The sequence below is a fragment of the Bombus terrestris genome, chromosome 13, assembly GCF_910591885.1.
Source record: "Bombus terrestris chromosome 13, iyBomTerr1.2, whole genome shotgun sequence".
Taxonomy (NCBI): Eukaryota; Metazoa; Arthropoda; class Insecta; order Hymenoptera; family Apidae; genus Bombus; species Bombus terrestris.
In genome coordinates, this window is record NC_063281.1 from 13,398,230 (window position 1) to 13,419,843 (window position 21,614).

Sequence of the window (21,614 nt, forward strand, 5' to 3'; positions counted from 1 at the left end):
CTCCGCTCGAATACGTTTCTGCCTTTTTAAACGTATTTCTTCCTGGTACACGTTTCACGATGAGTTTCTTAAGCACATTTTTACAGCTTCGTTTTTACCTCGTTTTTACCTCGTTTTTACCTCGGTTTTACGTTTACCTCGTTTTAAACGCGTATAGTCGTTAAATTTACCTCGAACAATGTGATACTTTATACCGGCGATATGGAATTTTGCGCATTAAAACGTACAACACCTGAGAGATCTATCGGAAGGACGACAATGTACTCGTATATCCTGCAGTTATCGATCAATCGAGGAAGAAGGAGAGGTAGGTGCATTCGACGGGATATGTACAAGGTACCCATTTAATATTCGTTTTTTTCACAATGCTTGCGACCTTGTACGAAACACATCGGAGATCCATTGAACAGGCAGCGCGATAAAATTCGAATCAGATCGTCGTAAAGTATGAAATACGTGTAAAACGTATCGCTTTCACTTGGTCAGCGAGACTTTGATTTTTCTATAGTTCGTCCGTGGTTCGTGCAGAATTTTGCGATTGTGCAACAGGCTTTAAGCCTGATCGGAGAGGCGCACGGCGCGGGCGTACAAGATTGCAGACGGTGCATCCTGTTCGCTTTATGCTTCTGCTGGAAGCTGCTCTCACCTCCTGGGGCAAAAGTCGTGAGCTGAATGTCACGGTGATTGAATACGACCCGTTGATGCGCGCTTTCCGAGACGAGCGTTACACGCCTCTCCACCTCCGCGTCCATCTCCGTGTCTCCCGTCTTACCTGGATTTAGGAATATTTTTACAATGTCTACAGCCCCATTTTTGTCCAGGTTTCCTCTTTTACCTCCACGTAACATGCGCCTCTGAATAATTTATCAGCCGAAACATTACTGCTAAGTATCCTCTTCCTCCTCCTCTTCCATCTTCGAGGCACCGAGTCCGTGTTTTACGACCACTTTACGGCCACTTTGTACTTTTGCCTCGCGATCGGTGATCCACGCTCTGCCCGAGGTAAATACGCGAACCGTTTCTTCCAACGAAATTGAATTAAACGTCGAACGATTCCCTACAGGCGTTTAGGTTTCCGGTTAGGAAGCAACGTTTAAACGACATTGGTTATTTAGATACCGAATGTTGGAAAATACAAGAACCGTTCAAAAATTGTTGACACCAGAACCAACAAGAATACTAATTTTCCATTCCAAAAACTAAATGAAGCGCACAACGCGTTAAACACGTGAAGCGGCGGATTAAGCAGATTTATCGGCATCCCCTTAACCTCGAACGATTGGCACACGATGGCCAGCGTTAATTCGACTCGCGTAAGTCCGTTGCCATGGCACGAGAGCGTTTCCACATACTTAAGAACAAGTTATGAGCATGTGCGAAGTGGTAAGGTAGCGGGCAGAAGCTTCCCATGCAGCTCTCACCTCCGCGGGCGGAAAGTGAACTTCGCGTTGCAGCCGACGTGACCGCGATCCGTTTTGGGGGGAAAGGTCGGTGAAAAACGACTCGACGATCGCTACTATAATAGCACCAATGCCACGAGCCGCTTTCACTCCGCCAGAGACGCAGTTTCTTCGAACGCGGAAACGTTAGTGCGACGCGGCTGACCTTGCGTGCTCGAAGTTCGCAAGGTTCGTCGTTCAGGCCTCGTAAATTGATTATCGACTCACTGTGTCCACTTCGAAGAATGATCGTCACTTCTTTCTTTGAGTTGCAAATATCTCTTTAAAATGCACCTGTACCTACACGAACGTATTCCGAATTTTGCATTTGAAACCTTTGGTAAGTGAGATACGAACGCATTAGTAGGGCGGAACTTTCTAATGAAAAATTTGAGAGGAAATGGAAAGAAATTATTACGTCTTTATCCCTATCGTAAGATAGTTGAAAGTGAACGATTTTCTCTCGTTCAGAAGCAAAGTTATTGGACCATACGAACAGCGTGTGCCACGAATCAAGCTCGAATAATCAAAGTTTTATCGGTATCGAGAACGCGAGGACTACGATATCCCCCGTTTGTTTCTGAATGATCTCTTCCGCGATCACGATTTATCAGCAACTAAACCGAACGAGACTGCGATGCCAGAAATCCGAATAATCCGAGAAATAGCTCGTCAATCCCTTCATCGAACATAACCACCGCGTTTACTCGGTAATCGTAGGTCGTTAACAGCAAAAACGAACAGGTCTACGCCGACTCGGAACAGCAGGTATTAATGGAATACGGTAGGTCGTAGTTTCACGCAATCGGGGCTACCCGTGTAACGCTTGGTTATTAAATATAAACGTCAAGACAGCAGGGCATCAATATTGCAAGGGAATCAGCTAAGAGAGGAAAAGAGAGAGAGAGGAAAAGAAAGAGAAGGGAAAAGAAAGAGAGACGAGTTACGTGAGAAAGCGAGCGTCGTTTTGTAGTAGCAAAAGGTGAACGCTTAACTGCTCTAAAGGTTATTACTACAGTAACATCGTCGCGTCAAAGAAACGGTGAGAGGGAAGAAGGACGAAAAGAAAAGCAGCACTGTAGTTTCTGTTTGTCTTGACCGCACGCGAGGGTTGCGGCTAATCATATTACGTGTCCAAGATCCTATCGATTTGAAAATCGTCCGACACGATCAATGCCGCTCGATATAATTGCCTCGTATCCAATGATTACGCGATGTACTTCGTTAATTACTTTATTAAGCCAGGAGTATAGATTATCGCGGATAAAACAGGATTGTGGGAATTGCATAGATTACCAAGAGGTAAGAGAATGGATATCGTGATTTATTCTGTCGGAGATTTGTATTACGCGTTATAAATGTATTAATTAATACGTTTCCTCGTGGATCCGTTAGCGAATATTTCGATATGGACGGCATATATTTTTAACGAAATGAAACGTTCGCCAAATGGGCTAATTGAAAACGGCGATTAGTAACACCTACACCGAACCTTTCTCCGAGTATCTGTAACAACGCGTAAGCTCTCGGTAGCACGTATATTAATCAACGAAAATCGAAATAAACGACAACGCCAACAACCGTTTTCAGCGTGGAATCGTTCGTCCGATGCACATTTCATGTGCCATCAAATTGAACGATAGCTCGGATGCCACAGTGGAGGGTGCAACGAACTCGGATTTTCAACTTCTAGAAAGACATAACTTTTGAAACGTGACGGTATTCAGGGGAGAACGAACGAACGAACGAACGAACCGAGGGCCAAGGAAAAAAAATCCAAATAGGATTATAGAAAGGGAGAAGAAAGAGAGAGGCAACCGTGGGTGTGGATACCGTCTTAAATAGTGCCAGAAGGCAGAGTACTTAAAGGTTACTACCGCATCATCGTCACGTCAAACTAACAGGGAGATTAATACCCCATAGTTGAACGCCAGTTACATTGCCCGTTACACCACGGCTGTGTTATTAATAATCACAATTGATGTGAACCGTATTATTAATGATCGCAATGATAATAGTGCAACGTATGACACGCGATCAATTATCAATTACAATTATGGTTATACGGATTCAAACTGCCTTATTGCGATCAACAACAGGAATACTTTTCTTTGAAATTTTATTAATCGCGATTAAATTAGCCTTATACGTAAAACGATATGTAATATAATCGCGGAACGTTGTACACGAACGTGACCGCTTGTGTATATACGAATGGAATGAAATATAATTATGGAAAGTAATAGTTGTCGTCTCGATACAGCTGTTTGATCGATGGTTGATTTCTATAATATCGATTACGATGAAGTGTAATTAATATTCTTGAATAAAAGCCATTTATGACAGAGTCACTTAGCGAAGGGTTCGTACACGTATGGGTAAAAGTACGATACGTTATGTTGTATATTGTATATTAATGTTGTGTTGTATATTAAAATCGAACGATCGACTGATTTTCTTTGATATTAGATATAATTGTTTTAAACATAACGTTTTAACTTTTCTCCGTTTCTCGTTCAAAGCTGGAACTTGATCCGTTCGATCGTAAAACACTTTACAAGTTTTTACGTTCTCTTTTACTTCAATACCTTACGATAAATAACGAGAAGAAAATTACAAGTGTAATAATTCGCTACTGACATCAGAACGGTATTATTTATAATTGTTAATTATCTAAGTAAACGTACGTTTCGCGAAATTGCTTTCGTGACTAATTACAGAGCCCCTTTTGCGAAAGCAGCGGCAATATTTTCCATCCACGCCGCGTGGAATTGTAAAAATGACCGCAACTCTTGCAGCAACGTTTGCGTTTGTGATTAATTCCCGCCTGAGCCACCTATTAATAACGAAACAGGTGATTGTATACACAAATACAGAAACTGGTAGCTCTACCTTGACGAACGAATTAATTATTCGATCTATGAAATTAATCGCCACAACTACCAAGTATAAAAAACTGATCCGTGATTAAAGGAGCATGGGAAAGGTAACGAGTTAAGGGGAAATTAATGAAATATTATTTATTTACCGGTCGCATGTATTCTGCGCGCTGATTCTTGTTCTCAACAAATGGCTAGTTACGGCGATAGAAAATTGAATCTAATTAATCAGGATAACCTAAATAATAGGATTTACTTACGCCAACTGTTTAGAATAAAAGTGAAATCTTTATATCCTCGACTATAATATCAGAAAAAGCAAACGCTTAATTAACTAGATATTACATTTCTTAACCTATTGCATCCGAGAACCAATCAACATTATCACGGACAAGCTGTGTACCACAGTATCTGTTTGCGGCTGTGAAAGTTATTTAATTAAATCCTTCATTTGCATGAACCGATTACAATAGAAATCGAGCCTGACAGCGTGAACGCAACAGTAAAATATCTCTTTTTCCTCGTGCAGGTGTTCTGCATCTGTTAAGCAATCGCGGAAAGCGTTCCTTGTCAATTAGAAAGACCATAATATCAGTATTTCTCGTTAGAAGTCTACGGAGTTAATTCGCGTGAGAACGTACTATTAATAATGAGTCTGGTAGCTGCGCCTCGTTAAGTGGAGTTAATAGCTAAATCAACCTGCAAATCAAGAAACGATCCGAACGGTCGAAAGGTAACTGAAAACAGAACTAGCTGGATATGGATGCTGTAGATATCGCTTTGGACGCCAACATGCAGGAAGAAACGTATAAAGGTTACGGTTGCATAGTTAATTAATTTAGGCAACGTTTCGTCGACTGTTGTAATGGCGATTGTCACTCAAATAATAGCCTTGTCACGAACTTTCAATGAAGATATCGCATCCATCGATATTATACTGCACGGCATTCGCTCGAAATGAAAACGACTTGTAGTAAAATATTTTGTTTCTGCTTACGTACAAGTTTTCCTATGTAACGATTCTGTGAACGTACATTGCACGCGGATAACTTTTTAAAGCAATTTAAAAGATAGGAATAAATCCAGATTTATGTGACTAGTCGACACGAACTATTATTTTGGAAAGTAAACACCAGTGGGCGAAAGTGAAAGCGAAGTTTTGATGGCTTGTGTTGAAAGAATGCGAAAAATTCCCTCCTACTAACAGCATCCACTGCATGTACTCATAATCCTAATCTGCGTGAGAACAGGCCATTAAGAAGAAACACGGTAGTCCTATTTTACCAGACAAAATTAATGGTTGAATTAACCTGTAAGTCACGAATAAACATACGCGTAAAAATGGCAAGTATGCGATATTTAATTAAACCTTGTTAATTAATTTACGATTACGATGTCTTGCTGTTGACAAGAATTATAATATAGGTACGTGTACGTCAGCATTATGGAAATATCAAATTCTTTTTTATATTTATTATTAAAAAATGTCCTATAAGCCTATAAGCGTTATCTTCCCAAGACCAAATTAAAAAAATCTTTCTAAGCGTAATCAAATTTTATTATTTCCTTTCTTATTACAACCTCGGGCAAATTTCTCTCGAATCAAGTATCCTTCCTCTTGTCGCATCCACCCAACTACCCAATAAACCTAGAAATCCATAAACGAAGAAGATCCAGGTCGATGAATGAGAAAGGAAGGAATGGAAGAGCCGTGGGTGCGGATATCAGGTCGAAGAGTAGCAGAAGGAGAAGTAACCTAAAGGTTACTACCGCATCATCGCCACGTCAAACTACCAGCTAGATTAGTCCCCCTTGGGCGAACACGAGGTATGTTTTGCTCGACCGCGTCTCCGTCTCTGTCAGGCTTGCTCTCGGTACACGACGTAGTAACTGACTACATCGCCAGCCGGTAGGTTGGTAGGTAGGTAGGTCGGTTGGTCGCTCGGTAAGTATATTAAACGATCCAGTCCCCCCCGCCTGCCCCCCTTCTGCAAGTCTCTTTCTCGATCTCTGGCCTCTCTTTCTCCCTCGGTGCACCGCGAGTCGCCGCTTCTAGGATCTGTGGGAGCGCCTTTCACCTAATTGTTGGCACAATATGTGAAGACCGAGCCACCACGGTTCCCATCGACTTCTGGAGATGATTCCCCGGCTCGTGGCGCCTGGGTTAGGTTTACCGCAGAGGTCGATCATAGAAAACCGGCGATATCGCAAGATTTTTTTCTGGCTGATACCAGCATCGTGCTAATTAAGGGAGACAGGCGTAGGGAGCTGTTGGGAAGATAGACGATCCGACTGGAAAGCGCGAAGCTCGTCGGTTCTTACGGTGATACGTAGAAGCGTTCTTGATTGGATGAAACGTTTACCGCCGACTAAAGCGTAAAGTTTGTGCCAAAGGGATTGAAATGAAAAAAGCTTGAACCGTGTTATAAAATTTCTGTGAAAAATTCGTTCTCTCTCATTCGAAATAATGAAATCACGAAGCAAAGAAAAAGAGTTGGAGTTAAAAATCGTTTAATGATACAGAGGGCACAGATCTTGATAGAATTCAAGTATGAATGCACTCTAATGTTAATTTAATTATTATCTCGATATGTAATTTCCTGCTATCAATCAAACACGGCGAACAGTACGAAGCAAACAGCACAGAGAATTTGCAAAATCTTTTAACTACATAGTAAAGTGCACGCGTGAAAAATCTATATTATTCAAACAGCATAACTCGGTAATAAATTAAACCGAATCGGTATAGAGAGTAAAAAGGAATTAAACGGATTAAAAAATTGACTATAATTAATAATTGTGAGCTATCAATTTATCCAACTGCCAAGAACGAACAGTATTTGAGATTTGTACGATTCTACGTTCCAGGTTTTCTCCACCTTCGCGTTGTTGGTACATCGTTTCGTGATACTGTTTCAAACACACTGTAATCACTGTATCTATGCTACGTTGTAAACGTTACTCTATGATGCAGTTAAAATTACATAGTCTAGTATTGCAGCACGCATACGTAATTGCGTTCCCTTTACTTCTTTTTCCCTAAGAAAGAAGATCTTTCGTAAAAATTACAAGCTCGTCGATAACCACATCTAATCGCCTGCATTCTGCCACTCGCATCGTTTCTCATTTCAACTTCTCAATTCATAAACCTCACGCACCGCTGTTAAGCATCGTCACCTCGGAATGGAACGAAGCGGACGGGAAACACATATGCGAGGTGAACATCGAGAAGACTGTCTCGCGAGGAGTCCAGCGGCTCTTCCGCCGTCTTCCTTCGACGATTCGCCACGATCTATAAATTACGAGACAAGAGCCACCTCCGCCGACGCGAGCGGGCCCTCGTTGTGACTCACCAGTCACAACTCGCACGGGACGACGAGAGAGTGAAAGAGCTACGAAGAGGAACGGACATTGTGTCCGCGGACGGAGGCCAGGGAAGAAAAGAAGGAGACAAAGCCAAAAGACGAACGTAGAGAATGCGAGACGAGGAACGAAGGGACGAACGAAGAGAGGGAAGAGACATCGAGAGTTGAAAGACGCAAAATGAGGAGAAGAGGCTAGAAAGGGAGGAAGAAAGAGGAGCAAAGACGCTGGCTGCCGGTCCGAGCTTTAACAATAACGATTATTTACGCCCGCGGAACATTGACGTTGACGTTTAACGTCCCTCTCCTACCGTGAAAGCAACGCTTGTCCGATCGGTACGACCTACGGTTCACCGAGGAATTATTGCCGCTTTTAGAGAAATTAATTCTACGTGCTGGATCGGGACCTTCTTACGACTCCGCTTCGTTGGCAATAATTCAGCAATGACTTTATAGTTGCGAGCTCGTAATTGAAATTCTGGGAGGTGCAGCGTCCATTTAATGCGCGAGGCCCGGCCGAGGGTGATTTACGCGTCGTCCCGCGGAAAATTGCACCGGAATCCGGTGACGAGACACGCGAGATGCTCGAACGATGCCTACGGTTTGAACGGCTACAATTATGGACCGATTGGGCTTCGCGTTTGCCATTGACGCAGCTTATTGCGTTGGTTTCACGTTGTGGTTGCTTTACGGACTATTTCGTTCGGAGTGGAACTTCGCTATCGACTGTATCGCGCCTCAACAAGAGTGTTAACCCTTTTAAAACGGACCGTTTTTTATGTCATACCGCAAACTGGGTGAACAGTGACCAATATGAGATTTTATACTATTTACGAGATTTTTGTGAATTTTATTTTCGCTGGTAATTACTACTTACAAATATATGCAACGATATACCGATATACAAGGATATGCCGATTGCGCAATTGCAGGTATTTTATATCGGCAGATCGAGGAGTGGCAATCATTTAATTCTTGTCATTGAGCGTTCGATAATTACAGGTATGTGCCGCGTGTAACAATATTTATTGCAATATTTCGAGGAATATTAATTTAAAGACACAACACCTTATTCTCTCACGCACCGAGGAAAATATTAATCGGAGATCTCGCGATATTATTTCAAATCAGAGATATGCAAACTAAAGAAGGATAAAATATTAACCATATTGCAGACAATTTAAATAATTTATCGATATAATCTAGCTGAAAAATGCAAGATATTCAAATGCGACCTTTCATACGTTATCTTCCAGTGCAATTTTATTGTACCTTGTAAACCTTTCCTGATACCTATTAGTTAGAAAACCCAGCAATCGCCTCGACATCCACTGCTTCTTAAGAATTTAATCGTCAGAAGGTAAAGTAGCTTCAGCCTGTCGGCTACGGCCGTTAATTACATTTACGAAATCAATCGGGACGCAGTTGTAATCTCCGTCTAGATATGGTTGTTGCTACCAAGCAGTGAATGACCGTGATGTTTTATGCAAATTATAGCCGCGGAAACGCGAGCCAAACCGGGCCAGCAGATTTCTCGACTCACGTTTCTCCGTAAACATATTACACGAGTCCTTTCGCAGCCTATTCTCTATCTTTCACCTTCTCGTCCTTTCTCTCTGTCAACCCGCCCACGCTGATAACTTGGGAATGTTTGAAGCGAATCGAACCTGGTCTCTTCAAGAGTGATCGTTGCGCTCTCGAATGTCGGAGCGAACGTATCCGCGATATTGGCTAATTTATTCACATTCTAAAAGCTTTTGCATGCATTGATATTTTTTCAAAATTCCTTCACATAGGCGTCTGTGCGAAATCGTTTACTACATACATTTCAGAATTCTGGTTTGATAGACTTTATTTTTAAATAGCGTGCGTAAAGCTTCGCAATAGCTCAAACGAATAACTAACTAATAACTTAAAACTATATAAAATAAAACTCTCTAATTGATAAAATAGCAACTAAGTTTTCTGAGATTTGAAACGTAGTTAAAAATGAAACTATTGGAATTTTAAGATTACTCCTGTAAAGAACGAAAATTTTGGCTTACGTCGTACAGTTCTCGTATAGTCTTCGATCATAGAAAGCGTCTGTCAAAGATACGAAAGATCACCAAAAATACCAAATCGATTTACCAGTCACAGTTTCTAGGGATTAATCGATCTCCACCCCTTGCACGAGGTGTCTTCAACGAGGCATCTTGTGGTTCGAAGAACGCAAACGATTCAGCGGCGAGGCGGCCCAGATGCAGCGTTATCGAGGGACGTGATCTAGCCTCGTCATCGGGGAATGTGGGAGTGTCGCAAAGGGATCATCCGCGTCTCTGAGCGGAGAAAAAGATCGGTGACAGCCGGTCGACGCGGAGGTGTCACGAAGGGGCGTGGAGGTTCGTCACACGCTGCCTGTCGCTCGATCCCTGGCTCTGCTTCCACTCGATCTTCCCCTCTTTTCTCGTTATTCGATGCTGCACGGGAGGTAATTCAATTATCATATCGAGAGATTAGCTCGAAAGAGGTGGACACGCGTCGTTCATCGCGCTCGAGCACTTCGGTGACACGATGCCGATAAGAGGTGGAATTTATCGGGGGACCGAATTTTAGAAATTTCGTGGAAACGTTAAGAGTTTGAGTTGTAGAAATTGTTTCTGAAATTCGAAGATTTTCTCGATTGTTCGACGTGGAAAAACGGAGACCGAAAATTTTCTAAAATTTGATTTTCCTCATTTCGGAATCTTCGTTTTTCGCTACTTGTGTCGTTTTTCTAGCAAACTATATTTTCAGAACTTGTTTCATCGAGAGAGCCCATTTATTGCCAAACCTTCTCGATACCAGAAACAACCAAGAAGACATATTTGCCCGAACGTAAAATCCGCCACGCTACCCCTTCGGATTCGGAAACGAACGCCTCCGAAATGGTCTGCTGCGTCCTAGCGGATCAAGTCCGTGGCTCATCAACGTCATCGACAGGAACACGAAACAAAAGGGAAGAACTAGTAGAAGAAAAACACTTGGTAGATATGACTCAGAGGTATTTGAGTTTCCAGTCGAGTGTTTCGGCGCGATCGTTCTCGTTTCGAGCGTCGTCCCGGCTCCAGCTACGGTTTTGTGGCTGCTCATTGGCCCCCGTGGGGGTACCGGGCCAACCGCGTCCCATTATCCCATGCTAATTCCCTGGCTACGGCTGTCATTGCCTCGAGGCGAGGACTGACAAGTAACACCTCTTGGCTCGTGTTCCTCTCGACCGTAGGAGTGTCTCCTCTCTTGCTTGCCCCTCCAGCTCGACCTTTTTCCCTCCAGTCATTGGTCCTCACCTGGAATCCTCTCTTTTTAACTCGTTCCCTTCGTCTCTATTTCTCCTAGCCGATCTGATCGACCGGCTCGTTTCTACGTCTGTCTCACGACTCATCTTCCCTTCTCTCTTCCTCTCAGAGTTCCGTCTTTGTCCCGTTCCTCGTCCTGTTCCTCTGTCTCTGCCAGGAGAGAGTCCTCCCGTGGGCATCATCCTCGCGGAGTGTACACTCCCGCCGAGACCGAAAATCAACTCGTCATGCTCGCTTCATTTTCTGGCCGATGTAAAACAGCCATTTGTTAGGTCGTGTCAAGCATCGCAAGAACGTCCGCGGGGTGTCCCGCTCCTTGGACGGCCACGAATGGCATATCGATTGGCGATTCATGCGATCGACGCCTGATAATAAATATCCGAGAGCGAGAGTGGTGTAACATTCGAAAGTCCTTTCGGGCCTGGATCCCACCTCGAGCTTACTCCCGGTGTTGTTAATAGTTCTCGACGAGGGTTTTAGTCGGTACCCTCTCCGCTGACCTTGGGTTATGCGGAGAAATCGGTCGAAGCAGGATGATATTTCGAGATATTCGGCAGTGTGTCGATTTATCTACCGGGTTTTTAGAAACCTTCTACGATCACTGAATTAATAGTTGGTAAAGACGGATCAATTTCGATTAGGTCTCTACTCGTTGAACGAGTGATTCGAAACTTGCACGAATTCGAGACTCAAACGTATCAGATTAATCTCACCAATCGACCAAAAAGTCGACTATACTTGGTTAATAACGGCAACAATTACTGACCTACGTTCTCCACGAGAGTATCGGATACAAAGGTACGTGTTTCGTTAACGAAGTGATCTCGAGTCATTTACGAAATCGCCAGCTGAGAATGATCATAAAACGGCAGTAAGCCTCGAATATAGACGTAAAATTTGATCAACCATCGAATGCAATCCGGGAAAGGTTTAAGGCGGTTAAGGGGTAAGCGCAAACGCGTTTGTTGCGTGAAATTTCACGATGTGGCCAGAACAGATCGGTGTCGCGCCGCTTAGTCGTTCGTTGGCCTCGTGGACGCTCGTTACGCCGCGGCGCTGTCTCGTAAATAACTGCCTTATATTCTCGCTCTCCTCTCTTCGGCTCTCTGTCCCCGAACAACCGTATTCATTCGCTGTTATTGCCGTTTAGAGGCTGTTGCTGCTTTTATGAAACACTCGAAAAATCGTGGTAACTGTGGCCACGCCGCTACTATTATCTCTGGCAGGAGAATGGCGATAATCGACCAACGGAAATGACCAATTAAACCTTCCGGATCTTTCGAACGTTGGGTGCCTGTGGGTACCTAGTGATCCAGCGTGGTCTGGGATTGGACTCTTGAAACGAATGATGAAAATGTATCGATCGAGTGCCGCGGTAGAAGTTCGTATACACCGAAATCAAACGTACGATGAAGGCTATGATGAGAGGTACCTTGACAATCAATCCAAATCCAACCAATTCAGCAACCACAAAATAAATAATACCTGTATCTTGCTCAAGAAGAAAAATTTCGACATCACCGCTAAAGATATCCAAAACGATTTGGAAAAAAGCCGAAAAATAACCTGCACTACACGGACACGATCGAGAACCGACCAAAACAGAAACATGTTCGAAAAGATAGGTCCCGAATATAATTCCCGTCCGTCATGAATGTTCTCCAGATTCAAATGCGAATCCTTGATGCACGCTTCTAGATTACGAAGGATGGAGAAACGCCAGCCCGTCCCGGGGATCTACTTTGTTAACCATGAAGAACACGGAACAGGAACGTTTTGGTATGCGGCGCATCGCTGTCTTTACACCGGCTTGAACTAAATTTATGTGGCACCGGGAGCCGAGGGTGTGTATTTGAATCCGGGATGAGACACATCCATATTTTTTTCTTTACGACCACGCGTTGGACCGTGCATGGAACTGCATGCCGGATGTAGCACGCGAACCGACACTTTTGCAACGCGACATGGACGCGACCTCCGGCATCGGACCCGCAACGTTTCTCTTTTTCTCTTTCCTTTTTCTTCCTTTTCTTTCCTCCCTGTACACTTGACTCTTTTTATTCTTTCTTTTCATCGCGGTCCGTTTGCCGCGTGATTCCGAACGTGTTGCAAGCCTACGTCTTTTAACGCGTCCTTTCCAGTATTCTTTTCGAACGTTGTTCTTAACTCTGCTGTCACCGACACGCGGCCTTGAAGCGTCTGGAATTATGGACTGAAATTGCAGAGTAAAATTGACACTAGGAACGCGCTTCGCAGCTTCTTTGGACCTTGCCGCGGTCGCCGCGTTGATTCATCGGGGATGATGTAACGCGACTCGTTTCGGATATGCGCGCTTCTCGTTAGAGATATGAATGAACGAGAGGAAGATACTTGTGAAAGAAATTACGAAACTGACGATTAAGTAGCAGGAATTCTAATTATTCTAATTCTTGAAATTAATTTCCATTCCGTTGTCCAATAATCCTACCTTCTCAGTTTTATCCTGGGAACGATTACTTCCACAAAAGAATTATCGAAACGATCCATTGTAATACCTCGCTCCTAAAACCACTCCTTTTGTCGCCACGTACTTCCTTCAGAGGCGTTGACAGCACTGTCATCGAGCTTAAAGCATCCTCTTGTGTTCGTTTTAGCGTATGCTAGGATATATACGACTGGCTGTCGCAATCTTTCGCTAAATTCGGGAACGCTCTCGGGACTCCTCGGGGCCGAGGAATCTCGACCTTCTTGGCGAACGTTTAAATCGATCCTCCCCCTGGGAAACGAGGGCCTCGGGCCCGCTCGAATCTCGTTACCGAGCTCAGCGGGACTCCGATTACCATTTCTCGGACAAATCGTCGCCTTCGTGCCGCGTATCGCGAGATCCTTGCCGAGAAACCGCTTTCGAACGACTATAAATGCCGGTTGGCCTGTCCGAGCAACCGCATCCGGGGAAATTCTTCCTCGCGGATCTTCTAAGCGAGCACGATCGGTTTTACTGGCTTCGTCTCGAGAGTTTAGAGGCTGGCTGTCTCTTCTGACTCACTCTGCTCATTAGCATGTGAGTCGGTAATAAATGCTGCTGAAGGAAATTAATAGACCGGTTGATTCGCTTGGAACTCCTCTCCTCTCCGCTTGATTGAGACGCGATTTTGACGAGAATGGAAGAGCATGTGTATTTTGCGGACTGAATTAGGAATTAGAGAAGCCAACTTGTAACTTTTCTCATCGTACTTAGGTCCCTTTCCATTAAAACAAACAGTCGTGCAGTTTTTTCAACGCCTCAGTTACGACACATTGCTATAAGTACAAAATATTATCGAACAGGAACCGATCTCGCTCGAAAATAAAATCCTCGCCAAAATTACTCGATTAATCAAAAAATAGATTTTCCTGAAATTCCACAGCGAATAAACGTACACGAAGGAATTGTATATCTTCGCGCTTTCTAAAATTTGTATAAAAGTAGATAGAATAAATGATGTAGCTCTAATTCCTTCAACGATTGCGTTAACCTAACGACAAGTGATTGTGTTGTATAAATTCGACCACGATGATAGGGTTAATTCTACACGATGTCCACGACGACTCTAATCGTAAGAAGCAATGGTCAATGAAGAGGGATCGTCGAATCGACGTGCACGTGAGCGCGAGTAAGCGCACGGCCCAAGGTAGAGAGAAGGTAGGTAGGATGTAGGTCGTATATCAATCGGTTTATCTACTTGTCGACGCGTGTGGCCGACGGCACGTTATGTCGCGGTCGACAAGGAGAGCCAACAAGAGCTGGGACAAGGGAAAGAGACAGAACGGACCCTCGCCTCTCTCTGCGTCCTTCTTTCCAGCCCTGTCTTCTCTTCCCTTCTTATTTTCTTCGCTTAACTTGCGGAGACACCGAGAAAAGCAAGTTTCAAACCACGGTGAAAGAAGGAGGAAAAAGAGGGAGACCAGTGTTCACTAATGTTCTTCCGTTGTTCCCTTTTCTCTTTATTGGATGGATTCCTCACCTTCGAGTTTAATTGTCTAGTCGTATTAGAGAACAAACAATGAAACAGGATATTCGTACACGGTATATTTTATTGCATTAAAAATTGTTGAAAATGCTTCTTGCTCTGTGAAATACACGATTCTGGCATTCGTATTAAATTTCTATGTAAAGTAATCAAATTCATCGTATCGTGTAATATCCTGTTTCACTGCGTATTCTCCATTATCCAGTGCAATAGACATAAGTAAACGTAAGTAGGCAACGTACGTTAGGTATTTGCTAAGATAATATTTAATGCCAATCTTTTAGAATATGAAACTTTCTATGAAAGATTGTTATTCCTCGTTCCCGTGATTATACGCACCAGTTATGGAAGACCCTGGACCAGTTAAACGCTAATCCTTTTCTTTAAATATTTCTTATTATTTCCTAAAGCACGATTTGCTCTATATTCCATGTACATAATGTTCGAAAAATTCAATCATTGAACTCGCGTTCCTTTACATCACTCTACAAAATGATACTCTCTGTTTCACGTCGTATTAAATCTTCCTTCCATACCATAAGAATGCTCTACCTTCATAAATCACGACTGATTACCCTGTCTTCGTCTGTCCAGATGCAAGGAAACAAGTTTCTTATTAATTACCCTCCGCATCGAAACTTCCTTGACGCTATCCTGTCGCTAATTGAACAGGGCCTTAACCCTTTCCTAACTACCACGGTTTCGTCTACCACGCTTTCCTCGAATCTGCCGACCTGTTTCCCAGTTTTATGGTTTCTCTCACAGTCGTAAAACTATTTGCGGCTCTACACCGCGATAATAACTCACCGACCATCGCGTTTCTCAATTAGGTAACGCGCGATGGCCGCTGGCTAACGTAATTTCGAATAAATCAGGCCCCACTTTTGCCATTCGTCTCCTTCTAGGGATCACAGTGAATCCCTGTAAACCTATGCTGTTTACTTATTTATTGTTTCCTATGTTTTCAGAAAAGAACTGGCAAGATAAATATAATAGTTGTTCAATTTTTATCGATGTCACATTTGAATACTGAGAACCGCTGGTTTTCGCGATGATCCTACCGTGACTTCTTGTCATTCTTGTTACATATGTACATTCTCATTAAATACATAATTCTTCTTTAGTTACATTGCTAAGTAAATTTTTCTTTAAATTTTTCGTTGATTTAAAATAAAATTCAAATAATGTCAAAAAAATTGATGAAATGAGTAAATGAACGATGGAATTGATGACTGATGAAAATGAATTCCACTATGAATGAAAATTAATTTCGATATTCAAAACATCAACATGTATGAGCCCATATTAATATTTAAAGTATGAAATAAATATCTACATATTTTGGCTAAACTAAAATATAAATAAAAATATGCATATCAACAAATACTTTATATATGAGATTTTTTCAATGTTTTCTACTATCATCAGTACCCAGAACATTTTTTTGTGAACTATTGACAAGTTAATTATAAGAAATAATCAGAAGGAAGTTTTCTAATCAATTTAAGAATATCTTATATAGGTTAGAAAATAAACAACGTGACGATAGAGAACTTCTCGGGCAATAAACTGATTCCACAGGCGAATTCTTTTGTACATTTTACTATATACAGGGGTAATAATAACAAAGAACAGATTCACCAAAAATATTTTTCATTCATAACCTCTTACTGAAATTACGTCTTGTTAAAAGTAAACCAGTGTCTGGATACATTTGAACAGTAGTGTACATACATATAATAGATGTATAAAATTTACCTCCATTAGCACTCTCCGTTTTGAAATTCCATTTCTTGTCAAAGAGATCGAAAAGAACGAACGAAGCAGACCCGTTGAACGCAGCATCTACACATTTACACACTCGCATTCGATAGATCGATCGCCATCGTATTCAACGCGAGCATAACGATTCGTTTACATTTTTTTCGATAGTTTCCGCCGGTCGATCGCGAGAAGCCAAATGTATATTTTATTCGGTTTCTTCAGCCACTTTCTCCGATCGGTCCGGGAATCGTCGTGTTTGAGTTGAAAGACGAGGACATTCGAGGCATAGAAGCAGCGTACACACGGCAGCGTCAGCGATTCATAATTTACCGTCGATGCTGCCCTCTCGCGTGGTCGTTTGCCTCTAATTTATGTGTTTTTAAAGACGCGCCCCTCGCGGCTCCTACAAGGATTCAATTTTCGACGGATTCCACTCGCCTCCCATCTCCCTTCCAACGCGATAATCGTGTTCCGGGCCATTTACACAGCTCACAATGTTATTTCAATCGTGAACACTCCCATCCGCGTAAACGCGTCGAACGTACATTTTGTTCGAACGGATACGCTCAATGCGCATGCGCAATCCCGCGCGTATGCAGTACCATAATTTGTCAGGTTAATTAGTGTATATTTATGAAGTGAAGTGCATGTTTATCAAGTGAAAAATGTGGAAGCTGGCACGTTTGGAGTAAGTGGAGAACATTTGGGGAAATTGGAAAACGACTTTGGTGAGTTAATATTTATCGTTCGAGTATATTTAAGACGTAAACGTTCCCTTACAAGTCTTAGAATAATGTCGATATTTGCTCTAATTTTTGAGAGAATCAGGTTATCACTGGCAACTATTGTGAAGCGTCGTTTGATACTTTATACATTTATATACTTTATACAACAAAAATCTTACATATTTACACCTTCTAATATATCTTATAATAATGAATCAATTGTTTACAATGAGAGATATTTTGTGAATGAAGTTACGAAGATTGTGTAACGTATCTATTAAATATGTCAAATAGGTTTGGTTATGTTTACCTAACTCGATGAAAAATTATCAGTATTATGATACTTTGAAGCGTAAGTGTTTTAGAAATCGAATTTGTTTTAAAAAGGAAAGAAAGAAATTGCGAATCAGTTATAATTGTGTGGAAAAAGAAATCACCTATCAATTATAATTTGCAAAACATATTTCATCGATTATTAATACATGGAAGGTTAAAGCTATTACGTGCATACATCAATAAATCTGCAGCAACCTTGAATTTGAATAAATTATTGCACGTGTATTTGCATAGCAAGGCAGACCGCTGATCGGTCGTCCCTTGAACACCTGGTGCATATCCATTGACGTACATCGCATGCAAATATCGTTCGAAACACCAAAACAATGCACGTCCACGCCCGGTATTTGCTGATGGCAATTTTGATCGAATAAAATTGCGCTAGTATACTGGCATCGATTTTTCCACCTTAAATCAGCACGCACACACACCAAAACTTGTTGAAGAATTTTAATTGTATCGTCAAATTTCGGTACAAATCTTTTGTTTCGTAAACAATCCCTGCATTTCTCGCTATTCCATTCTCTTCTCAAAGTAATTGATAATCATCTTCGTACATTCACTTTGTAAATTGTTATTATAAAAGCTAGTAGATTTGATAGATCCGATCTTATAGGTTATGCATTAATTTGTTTTATTCTATCGAACTCCTTTACCTATTGAAATTTGCAAAAAATTATTTCGTATAATGAAAATATAACTTTTTACGTATATTATCTGCTTTAAAATAGCAATACTTAGGAATTTCGATATAGAATTGTATCCAATAATACTATTTGTATCATTATACGCAAAATTATTGTACGTAGATATGTTATATGTATCATGAAGTGTCTCTGAAAGAATGTGCTTTGCAAAATTTTAATCAGATACACTGCGCACCTTCGATTACCTCTTCATCGGTCATCCGTGATCCCTCCATTTTGTGAGAAGGTCGATCAACGGGAACGAGCTCGTTACATCACAACGGAGGCAGGGACTTTGATCGCCATAAATACCGAAAAAGTCTCTATATATCCCCGTGGATAATTATCTGCGGCGATTCCCTTTCTCGCGGGTGCCCTGGCGCCTATTAAAAGTTCGTTTTCCTGGACATGGTACGAGGGCGGCATGGCCACCGGTGCCCCTTAATTAAGAGGACCCCGTGTTATACTGGAATTTCCTCCGAAACAGTCCAACTTAAGCGGTATTTAATAACGTAACAATTATATGGTAGGCACTAGACTTTCGAAACTGCGTGGCCCAGTCGAGGCCTCGCCGGTTCTATCTTCACCCTTCTACTTTCTTCTCCGCCTCTCTTCGTCCGTCCCTCGAATCTATTCGCCTGTCTACACAGTCATTCGAGGAAAAATCGAAGCTTTAAAGAGGTGTGTTTAGTTGCATATGAACGAGCGACTGTTAAGTAGTTTTGAAACACGACAATACTTAGGTTTGTTTCGATAATCAATTTTTTTGTGGAATATTATAATATTCGTTTAAAAAATAACTGTATAATTTAAAAGACACTTTATCTATCATTCTGTCAAATTTGACGTATGGTCGTCTTCGTATGTTGAAGTTTTGAACCATTTACGGACTCGTTTCTTGCCATGAAATGTTCCATTACATAGAAGAAGAAAGTGGGTCGGAAGATCGAATTTTAGGAATCTTTGGACACGTATATAATTGCTCGTCGATCGTTCTATCCTAGATCACCGGCCATAAACACGTAGGCTGTAGAAGGCGGCGTATAACGAGGATGATGTTCCAAGGATCTCTTAAAAAGTATCCCGTTCGAGCTTCCATCTAGCACAAAGAGATACATTGTGCACAGTTGGTCCCACGCGGCTTCCTGCCTTTTATCTGCTCGTGTCGTTTTTGATTTTATGTCTTTTCGAAGGATGTAATTATACGATTCCGGCGATTCTCCCAAGTGTGATTAACCCATTCCTACTCGACTTCAGACGGTTCTAGACAAGCAGTTTTCGTTTAAGTTGTTGGTTTTTTGTTGTGCACCTCTTAGATGACTAAAGCATAAAACTTGTATCAAGGGGATCAAGATAAAAAAATGTAGGAATAAGTGCTTATACAACGCAACGGAGGAACAAGCTTGTAAGACTTCCGAAGAATGCATCGTTGTAAACCGCTGGTCATGAAAAATGACAAATTTCATAGCATTCTGGTAGTTCTGGCGTTAGCTTCGTATCAAACCACGTTATTCTAATAGTAAAATCTTCGAAATGCAGTCTTCGTCTCTCACAAAGATAAATTTAGTAACTGGCCGCATGGGTATCATTAAATAGCCCATTTCTATTCCCCCTGACTTCTCCAATTCAAGTCTCCAATCACGAAAAGTACCAAACCAAGCGTATCAATCCATCATCGAACAAAAATTCCAGCAGAACTGCTCGTTCTCATCTTCGCCTCTCTCCTAACTCCTCCACCCCCCTACACACACCTCCAGAAATGCTTCCAGCAACAAAACCGCTAATCAGAAGAGCAGGATCGAAAAGCCGTTTTAAATTCAATCGAGACAATTCCTCGAAAGTATACGCTTAGAACCATCAGGAAGTCATTTGTCACCCTTCATCATCCTTCCACGCTACCTCCGCGACCTATCTCGTCGCTGTCGTCGTTCGGCTACCCGCTGTATCGAGGAAACTCAAGGGGGCAGAAAGAGGAAGGGCTGAACACGCAGGGATCAATTTTCGAAATTATCGTCGGGTCTCTGCGAACGCGTATATAATTGGCCATTGATCGGTCCCGCCCAGTCCCCCGGTCGTAAACGCGAGAGCCTCCGTTTTCGAGAGCTCGAGAACCGTGCCGGCACAGACCTATTTCGGGACCTCTCTTGCCGTGGTTCTCGAAAAATATTCGATCCAACTATTCCAGCGGAACAATTTACAACGCAACACAATATAACACCTAACGACCGTACTCGGACCGCGGGCTAGCCAATTAAAAATCGAAACGGCCAATTACCCGACGATTGCGACCGGTTACGACTACCCCCGAAAACCGCGAAGCTGTGTTTTGCTTGTCTTCTTCTATTATTTCGTGGTCTGTTCCCTTTTCCAACAACTTCTGTTGGGTATCTTCGGGAGGGATGACGAGGATGGAAAATTGACGTGTCTCGGAAAAGATCGTTGTCTTCGACGTTGACGAATTAAGGCGGTTGGCATGTTGGAACGTGTTGAATCGATTTGTTAGACGATGACTTGGAATTTCCTACATTCTTTTTAGGAATCTGCGTGAGTTCAAAGTATCACTCTGGGAATTGTTTTAAATTCTTGGGTTATCCTGCAAATAATGTGAATTTTCTAGAGCCGCGTCACTTACATACGTACCGATGTAGTAGTAGATTTGAATTTTTATTATCGTTGTAGTGTTGCTTGAAAAGATAATAGATAATAGATGAATCAAAGGCTGTTTCATCGGGTAATCTTCAAATTTCAAAGACAGTCCCAAATACAAGAATTGTATTAATCTAAAACTGATCGAACAAGGATGCGTACCTTGTTCCTCTCGGTGGTGGAGAACAACGTTTCAAGCAACGCTGTGAAACGTGTGAAAGTACCTCGCGAACTTATGCGACGGAATGAATGTTTTGTTGGTGGAGGGCCCGAGGCGAGGAGAGTTCTGTACGGTGGAAATGTGGTTACTGCAGACCGGTGGAATCGTTTGGGAGTACCTGGTTTTTAGAGACGTTGCTCCCGTCGGGTCGTAAACACAGGGCGCCGGATTACGAGCGGGCCCCGGCCCATTTTTCGAGAACGATACGCCTCGTTCCGCGGAAGCTGTCCGAAGATTCTTGATGGGAAGACAGC